Raw genomic sequence first — 7,570 nt, forward strand, 5'->3', positions numbered from 1 at the left:
CCTGGAAGTATCTCTGCCAGATTCCTAAGCAGGAATGGTGAAGTGGGCATTCACCCATGAACGCTTATGCTCCAATACTTCTGTTAGTCTTAAAGGTGCCACAGGACCCTCTGTTGCTTTTTACAGATTCAGACTAACACGGCTACCCCTCTGTTACTTGAAACCAAAGAAGAGATCACCCTCACAATACCTACCCCAGTTCTCCCTCCGGACCCCGTGCATGCTGGCACATGTTCAATATATCTGACAGCATGGAGCGGGCACAGATGACCCCTTTCTAACAGCGCCAGCTTTGGGACCCCAGAAAGAGAATCCTTTTATTTTTCTAAACAGAAGTTTCTAATATCCCTTGTGCAGGTGGGCCGTGTGCAGCTGTGGAAATGTAAAATGATGACAACCTATGTAAGGCCCGGAACAAAACAGCTGCGATCTGTTTCTGCAGCAGGAGGCTGGGGACTTAAAGATGCCACTCCAAACGCATGCTGTATGTCAGTGCTTAATTTGTGCCAGAGTTTGCCAGGGGTGAGCCCTGGCCAGGGCCGGCTCCGGGGTTTTTGCCGCCCCAAGCGGCGAAAAAAAAAAAGCCGCGATCGCGATCGGCAGCGGCTCCACCGCGCCGCTTTCTTCTTCGGCGGCACTTCGGCGGCTGGTCCTTCGCTCCGAGAGGGACCGAGGGACCCGCCGCCGAATTGCCGCCGAAGAGCCCGACGTGCCGCCCCTTCCCCTTGGCCGCCCCAAGCACCTGCTGGTGCCTGGAGCCGGCCCTGGCACCGCTAGGCTTGGCAGTTCATAGACCTGGCACCTCTGGGCTTGCAGCATCCGTTATGAAAATTAAAAGATCGCTTGAGCCCCGGCACCTCTTTCATTACAAAGTAAGCCCTGCGGTATGTACATTATAAGCTATTTCTTCTCTCTGCAGCATTCTGGTCATTCTTCATTGCCCCTGACTTTGACTCGTTGAGTCTGGATTCTAGCAGAGCCCTCTCGCTGGGGATACACCTTGTTTCCCCCGATTCCTCAGGCGTAGCATAACACGTTACTGTCAAACCCCAGGATTTTAGCCGCAGACTCGGGCTTTTGTGGCATGTCTTGGGCTTGCCTCCGAAACTGCGGGGTTTCCGGGGCTGCAGCTGTGACAGCGGCACTTAGCCAAGCAGAGGAGAGGGACCCGTTTAGGCAGGCTGTGAAGAAGACAGCTCTAGAGCACTGCGAGATACCTCGCATAAGGGGCCCCGTTCTTGGCTGTAATGAACGTGATTCACCATTTCAGAGTAGCAGCCGTGTTAGTCTGTATCCGCAAAAAGAACAGGAGTACTTGTTGCACCTTAGAGACTAACAAATTTATTAGAGCATAAGCTTTCGTCATCATCAAAGGGGAGCAGGGATGAGCCATGAGGAACATCTCAGGCTCTGCACGTCCCCACTGCAGGCAGATCCCCGGTGGCGTGATAACGGGGGCCGGAACTGGCTATCAGAGCCCCCCCCCCCACATGAGTTAAAGCCAGACCTGCTTGTTCAGATGGTCAGCGCTGCCCGCGGCTAGCACTGGCCCTGACCTCTGCTCTTCACCCAGGCAGCTGCTGTAATATGGATGCATCTGCCACCGCAGCAGCTGCTCTCTGGGGCGAAGGAGGGGAGGGAGCCCTTCCCGCATCCACTCACATTGCAGGGGGGAGGGGAGCAGTCATGGTGGGGTGCAGAGGGCCCCTCCCAGCAGCACTGACGGAAGGTCCCCCTCGGCGTTCGTTTCAGCTGCGGCGGAGAGCGCTCAGCACCTCTCGGGACAGGCCCATGAGTGACATATTACAGGAAACAGCAGATCTGGGCACAGCCATCCCCGGGCAGGAGCAGGAGCAAGAGCAGGGGAGAGTTAGGGGGTGAAGGGAGACAGATGCACAGTGTAGACACCCTGTGGTTAGTGAGCCCGGAAGGGTGAAAACAGAGGCACAAAATAGAAAAGCCAATAGCTGCCTGGCTAGGCAACTGTCTTCTCTTCGTGACACACCCCATGCTAAACAGAGGGCTGCAGACTGTCACCCAGCACATTTTAAACCCACCTCAGTGCTTTGGCACCCTGATGAATGTTATTCATTTAAAACACAGATTGAGAGGGAGAGGGAGGAAACTGGAGGCTGTGGGCCAGGTTCCCTTGGGCCATCGTCCGCCCCAGTGCAGCGGAGTGCGACACACTGCCCATTGGCGTTCCTGCTGTGAGACCCCCCACTTTGCAATGGCTGCACAAGATGCAGGACACTGGGGACTCAGTCCCATGGAGGGTTGTAATAGTTTTCTTGATGCTGTTATGCTGAAAGATGCTAATACCTGCCAGCAAAGCTAATCCCAGACCTTGTGAAAGCCAGTGGATGCGCCAAGCACTCACCGCCTCAATAGAAGGAGCAACCAAGGCCCTTTATGGAACAAAGAAGCTGCAGATAACTGGGTGTCTGCCCAAACCAAGGCTGCTTGACAGATCAAAGTTAAGCTGTGTGGATTGAGGGGTTTACTTGGTGGCAAAGGCAGTGGCTAGGAGGTTGTGTGTGTGTGTGTGTGTGTGTGTGTGTGTGTGGGTGGGTGGGTGGCGGGGCAGCCAGCCAGCAGAAGGAGTTGTGAGCACGACTCTGAGAGGAAGTAGAGAGACGGGGCTTCTTGGGCACAGAGCCTGTGGGAGCGGCAGATGTGGGGATTTCTGAGCCAGGAAACTGCCTGCTGCTGTTTGTTTCAGGAGAACAGGACGGTGTGCACATTCTTTGTAAACAAGCCAGACTCAACACCAAGAACATACTTGTCTCATATCCCTGATTTCTCCTCCCAATGGAAACAACTGTACAAGGCCCTGAATATTGGCTAACCTCTGGGGCTGTTGCAACACAATTTGGACCTTGTCTTGACTAGAGGAAAAGGTGCTTTACCAGTCAAGGTAGCTCAGTGGAGCTAGCTTAACTGGACTGAAAACGCCACTCAACGCCAGTGGGGACGCAGTTTGACACCTTCACTCGAACTGCTGACACTGAGCTTTAACTCCATGTTTATTCTCTCCGAAGGGCAGATGCAAGGAGCTTAAAATAGAGGCTGAAGAGCCGTGCAGGAGTGTCTGTGCATCCTTTACATCTCGGCACAGGCCATGTATTGGGGGGGTGGAGGCTGTAGATCCATGTTTTGTCCCCCAATCGTAGATTCTAAGGTCTGACAGGACCATTCTGACCATCTCATCTGACCCTGCAGAGCACAGGCCAGAAGATTTCACCTGCTGATTCCTGCATCAAGGCCCCGATCCCGCAAACACTTAGACACGTGCCTAACTTTACTGCCACAAACGGTTCCACGTAGGGTGAGCATGCATTTGCTTTGTCTAGCGTCAATTTCAGCTTGGAGCCCATGGGTCCGCCTGCAGCCAACGCAATGCAGGATCAGAGCATTGCTTAGGTCCAGTGGCCCTAGTGCCCCCTGCAAATTGACCTATGACATCCCAATATTAGAAGTGTTGCCTGAGCTATTGATTGTGTATTAATTATATTGATGACTTAGGAATTCCCAGTTAACACGGTGAGGTTTGGTAGGTTCTGGTCCCAAGATGAGGCCCAATATTATTAAAATTGAAGTTCCAAGGGGAACCCCGACATGCACAATTGCAACACTCACACTTAGGAAAAAAAACTTCTGTATTTGGAATAGTTTTAACACACTTAGCAACGTTACAAACAGGCCAGGCCAGCAAGGGAGATGGGGATCAGACAGAATGTGCATCTGAGCATCCATATGTTCACACCAGGAGCATTGTCTTCCTCATCATCTTCCTCATCACCACCCCCAGCGGTTGTCAGCCTGGCATCTCTCAAGAGTTACATCTCCCCACGGCACACAGGCTGGGGTACAACGTTTATCATGTGTTACGCTGATGCCACTATGCCTAATGCGTGTTCAGTAGAGGTTTCTCCCCTCTTCCTTATTTGTATTTCCTCACCCGACTAATGTGGAGGTGCCCTTCTCCCATAGGTTACTAGTCCATTTGCCTCAAGGTGATTAGCATATACATCAATTAGTTAACATGGCACTCTTGTGGTCAGACAGCTGCGAATGTTCCTAACTTAAAATAACCCCCGCTGGTATAAACGAGCATCTTGTGGTTACCTGGCAGCAGTTTAGTCATTCCAGTGTTCTATCGTGTGGTATCTTATGATCTAGGGTTACTCCTGGTTAGCTGCTTATGCCAAGGCTTTTGTTTAACTAAGCTATTGTCTTACAGGCCTAATTGTTCGATTTCATTACATTGCTGCCTTAACTTATACCTGTACCTTACCTAGTGAATACCTAGACCTATAGGAAGAACAGGAGTACTTGTGGCACCTTAGAGACTAACAAATTTATTTGAGCATAAGCTTTTGTGGGCTACAGCCTACTTCTTCGGATGCATCTTTTTGCAGATACAGACTAACACGGCTGCTACTCTTAGACCTATAGGCTACATTAGACTAAAACAGTCTGTCAGTTAAACGTGCCAAAGGCAGCTACAGATGATCCTTTAATCGAGGGTTTCTTTTTTAGCCATTTCTTCTCCTGTTCCCATCAATCACTCCATCACATAGGCCAGACAGCCAAAGCAGTTTAAAGAAAGAAGACTATCCCCTCCCAGAAACACTGCTTCCGAGTCTTCTGAGGTGGAGGGGGTTGAAATGATGATGAACATAAAGTTATTATTTCCCACTTTGCCATCCCCCAACAACCTGCCACAGTTGCATTTCCCAGATCCCTGCACCTCATCTTTAGAATTCAACTTTTTGTACAAAATATTGATTTTCCAGGATTGAAACTGACATGCACCTTTCCCTTTTGGAAGGGCTAGGCCAAGGGTGTGTCTGCCCTGCAGCTGAGGCCAGGCCTCCCAGCCCAGGCACACAGACTTGTGTTCATAGAATATCAGGGTTGGAAGGGACCTTAGGAGGTCATCTAGTCTAACCCCCTGCTCAAAGCAGGACCAATTCCCAGACAGATTTTTGCCCCAGATCCCTAAATGGCCCTCTCAAGGATTGAACTCACAACCCTGGGTTTAGTAGGTCAATGCGCAAACCACTGAGCTATCCCTCCCCCCATAGCAGGGTTGGTGCCAGAACTCACAAGGTGGCCAGTCTGGCATGGGCAGAGGCCAGGCACTCAAGCCCACTTGGCCCCGAGGCGGCAGAGCCCAAACTGCAGCCCGAGGTGGAATGTCTACATTGCTATGGTTAGCCCCGCTAGCATGAGCCTGTCTCCCTGGGCTAGGCTGCTCGCTCCAGCTGCGGTGGAGACACACCCGAAGGCCTAGGGAATGATAATCTGTGCTGCAAGATTGGGCCTTATCCATACATGGTTTAGGTGGCAGAGCGGACCGCCTCCAGGGGTAGGAGCTTGGCACAGCCACTTGGCTGGCCTGCCAGCTGAACAGCGGGTAAGTGTCACAAGGGAGCGGGTCCCTACAGGGCCTGTGTCAGAGAGCAGGTGAGCCGAATACAGCCAATCAAAAGGGGCTGGGCTACATTTGGGCCTATGAAGGGCTGCTAGAGGCTAGGCAGAGGGATGGGGCAGGCTAGCCATGGTGGACTGGAGTTAATGCCTGTGGTGAGTCCCTAGAGCAAAGGGCTAGGGGGTCAGGGAGGCAGCGCTGGGGTCACTGCAGTGCTCCAGGAACGGAGCAGGGCAGTTCCATGCTTCCAGCACTGCAGCCACGCCGTTCTCTCACCGGATGAAAGAGAATAAACATGCTTGGAAAGGGTCTGTCTACACTGCAATTGGCCACCCGGGGCTGGTCTGTGCTTGGGCTAAGGAGCTGTTTCACTGTGGTGTAGACGCTTGGGCTTGGGCTGGCACCTGGAACCCTGCTGGCCCAGGCCGGCTGTGGGTGTCTAATTGCAGTGTAGACAGACCAAAGGAGAGTGGGTGTGACATCACATACTTGGCCATGGGTGGGGGAGAAGCCCTCCATGGTCACAGTAATGTTTTGGAGAAGAGGGACCTCTGACAAACTTGAAAAGACTTTAGAAAACTTTGATTCCTCCCCAGTGGATGAAAATTGAGATACCGTTCGCCTTTCCTTAACCTCCCATTCCTGCTTTCTACCTTCCTGGCTGCCTTTTTGTTCTGTGCTTCCTTAAAATAGCTCTTTATAAATGCAAAGGTCCAATCTTTTTTTATTTTCTCTTTTTAAGTAAATGCCAGGGCCCTGCTATGGAAGTGAGTTGGGGTCACCTAAGTGTTTCCATTCCAAGGGCCACGTTCCTTAAACATCTTGTTCCACTGGGGTGGCCTCCTGCTGACTTCACTGGGGCTAGCTGCAGGCCCGGCTCACGGGGTCAGGGCCTTTGGGCTTGTCTACGTGAGGAAGTTATTCTGGAATAAGGCTGCTGTGACGTTAAAGTGCTAGAGCGAGTGCCAGAAAAGAGCATCCACGTGGAGAATTACTCTGGAATAGCCATCGCAGGCTAGTTATTCCGGAAAAGTTACACTGGCCAATTGCCCCATGTAGACAAAATGAAATGCCCCTGAACGGATGTAACTGTTGTTGCACTTTTCACAACTATCTCCCGCTGCTGTCGATGAGCTGGGCACAGGGGCTGGTGGCGAACTTGTATGTAGTTAAAAGTGAACCCAGCCCTGCCTCCTCCAACCAGCCATGAAGCAAGAGCTCTGCAGGGAAACGGGGGAAGGAGGGGAAATCATCTCTGAAATGGCCTGACACAAGCCCACAGAGGTCTGGGTAGGTTAGGGAGGTGGGAAAGTTGAGGGGGAAGAGGTACGGGAGAGGGCTGAGTAGGAGGAAAAGGGGATGATGGGGAAGGGGATCGCGTATGAGAGAGCAGCCCTGGAGGGTGGATGGTGAGACAGGTAAGAAGATTGGCATGACTTACATGGGGTAGGGGGCACCCTTCGCAGCAGGGAGCTGTGGGGCCAGGGAGGAGAGGAATTTAGGGGGAGTCGGTGAAAGGGGGCAGAGGAGCTAAGGGCACTGGGCGTCGCTGCAGCATTGCCAGCCGCAACACTCAAACATCATGAGATTGGCTTAAAAATCATGGGAAGGGGAGGAGGGGTGTTTAAATTATCTTTCTGGTTGTTTTCTGCGAGGTCCTGGGCCTTTCCAGGGTGCCTGGGTCACATATCTGAGGTTTTGCACCCCAATCAGGAGGGGTGGGGACTGACTTTTGTATAAGTGACAGCTGTGATCCCCGGGACTCCAGCAGCTGGGGCTTTACAGAAACTACCGAACAGTGGGAGATTTGTGATAAAACTGCAAGGGCTGGCAAGGCTGGCACTGCCCAGGGGCTGGGAAGGCTCAGGAGCAGGTGAGAGTTTGGGGTGAAGGTGAGGGGCTGTGGACCTCAGAGGAGCCCAGGACTTGGGTTGGCAGCTCTGGGTGGAGGGGGAGTAAAAGTTTAGGTTTCCTGGGAGCAGGAGGGGTGTGGGGGTCAGTATGGAGTGTAGGTGGGCGGGGGCAGTTGGCTGCACCACACTCAGGGAAGGATGGGGAGCAGAGAGGGGTTGGTGAGAAATTAGGGTTGGGGGACAGGAGGGTGCTCCAGGCTCTGGGTTGGAAGGAGCATGG

This window comes from Terrapene carolina, unplaced genomic scaffold, assembly GCF_002925995.2.
Source record: "Terrapene carolina triunguis isolate 2854851 unplaced genomic scaffold, T_m_triunguis-2.0 Scaffold35098, whole genome shotgun sequence".
In the NCBI taxonomy this organism is placed as follows: Eukaryota; Metazoa; Chordata; order Testudines; family Emydidae; genus Terrapene; species Terrapene triunguis.